The following is a 2,107-nucleotide window of genomic DNA, read 5'->3' on the forward strand; positions in this document are numbered from 1 at the left end:
AATAAAATATAGATGAAGCAATTAAGTTTAAAAATATTTTTTGTATTACTTATAAAGTAATAGTAAAATGCTGGTGCCAGAGCCTCAGAAAATACATTTTACCTGGTAATTCTCCTAGCCCTGTCCTCTCTTCTCCTGTTTCCTTTTCTACTATTATTTCCCATTTTGATTGTGCAATTCATTGTGGTATATCATTTTATGTCTTTATTATTTTAGGGTCTTTCAGCAGCAAATAGCCTGTTCTCTTTTCTTGGAATTTATCACCATATTTATAGTAAATAATGAAAAAGTAGTGCTCAGTTTGGCAGTAAATATTCTAAAATTGGAATGATACAGAGATTAACATGGCCCCTGTGCAAGGATGACATGCAAATTTGTGAAGCATTTAATATTTTTTAGACTTGTCAAATTACTGTGTTGTACACCTGAAACTAATGTTAACATTGTGTCAGCTATCCTTTAATGAAATAATAATAATAATGAGAAAGTAATGAGATGACATCAAATATTTGAAACCACATTTCCACGCTGAGGGGCTATAGACTCAGTGTGATTATAAAAGTAAATATTGAGCAAAGAAAGAATTCTTAGAAAATGTTAATTATGGAGGAATTTGTAGATTATATCCATAGAATATAAAAAGAAAATCTATAATTGTCCATCATCCACCATGGCATTCGTTAGAATGTACTATTTCACAATAAGCAGGGTGTTAACTAATATATATTGATCTACATGTTCTATTATAATTAGGATATCTTGAATACCCATTAGTAAAATTACATGTAGTAAAGTTATTAAATGAAGAAATGGGTAATTAGGTAGCACTGAATCTAGTAGTTAAGACTTAATTTCATTGAGGGGTGCCTGGGTGGCACAGCGGTTAAGCATCTGCCTTCGGCTCAGGGCGTGATCCCGGCGTTATGGGATCGAGTCCCACATCAGGCTCTTCCGCTATGAGCCTGCTTCTTCCTCTCCCACTCCCCCTGCTTATGTTCCCTCTCTCGCTGGCTGTCTCTATCTCTGTCAAATAAATAAATAAAATCTTTTAAAAAAAAAAAGACTTAATTTCATTGATAGCAATTTTAAAGTAAGAACAGGCAATAAATTCAGACTCTTCTCTTCCTGATAAGTTTTATGGGCAGGCTATAAATGCTAAACATCAAAAATGATATTTTACCAGGAATTAGGGGTAGCACAATACTAGTTGACTAAGCCACAGAAGCACATTCTTAGGTGAGAACTCTTATGCTTTGTAAAATCAGATCTGTGCAAAGGAAGAAATAGCCTGAATTCCTGATAATTATGAAAATTAGAATATTTTAAGATTAACAGTTACAAAACCTTTTATAGAACCCCCCCTTAATATCTCCTGTAGGGCTGGTTTGGTGGTTACAAATTCAGTCAGTTTCTGCCGATCCTGGAAGGTCCTTATCTCTCCATCAATTCTGAATGACAGCCTTGCTGGATTACGCCAGTTAGAATGGCAAAAATTGACAAGGAAGGAAACAACAAATGTTGGAGAGGATGTGGAGAAAGGGGATCCCTCTTACATTGTTGGTGGGAATGCAAGTTGATATAGCCACTCTGGAAAACAGTGTGGAGGGCCCTTAAAAAGTTAAAAATTGAGCTACCCTATGATCCAGCAATTGTACTACTGGGTATTTACCCCAAAGATACAGACATAGTGAAGAGAAGGGCCATATGCACCCCAATGTTCATAGCAGCATTGTCCACAATAGCTGAATTGTGGAAGGAGCCAAGATGCCCTTCAACAGATGACTGGATTAAGAAGATGTGGTCCATATATACAATGGAATATTACTCAGCCGTCAGAAAGAACGATTTCACAACATTTGCAGCAACATGGATGGGACTGGAGGAGATAATGCTAAGCGAAATAAGTCAAGCAGAGAAAGACAATTATCATATGGTTTCACTCATTTATGGAGCATAAGAAGTAGGAAGATTGGTAGGGGAAGAAAGGGAAGAAGGAGGGGGGGGTAAACAGAAGGGTGAATGAACCATGAGAGACTATGGACTCTGGGAAACAAACCGAGGGCTTTAGAGGGGAGTGGGGTGGGGAATGGGATAGGCTGGTGATGGG

The 2,107-nt window shown here is 37.2% G+C and overlaps 1 non-coding gene across 1 annotated transcript; it reads left to right on the forward strand.

The window, feature by feature from the left end:
* The first annotated feature begins 292 nt into the window (after window positions 1-292).
* On the forward strand, window positions 293-396 carry LOC113263512 (U6 spliceosomal RNA). Its single transcript, XR_003319235.1, has one exon. It is a non-coding gene; the product is annotated as a U6 spliceosomal RNA (small nuclear RNA).
* The last annotated feature ends 1,711 nt before the right edge of the window (window positions 397-2,107 follow it).

Source organism: Ursus arctos, unplaced genomic scaffold, assembly GCF_023065955.2.
Source record: "Ursus arctos isolate Adak ecotype North America unplaced genomic scaffold, UrsArc2.0 scaffold_1, whole genome shotgun sequence".
Classification (NCBI taxonomy): domain Eukaryota; kingdom Metazoa; phylum Chordata; class Mammalia; order Carnivora; family Ursidae; genus Ursus; species Ursus arctos.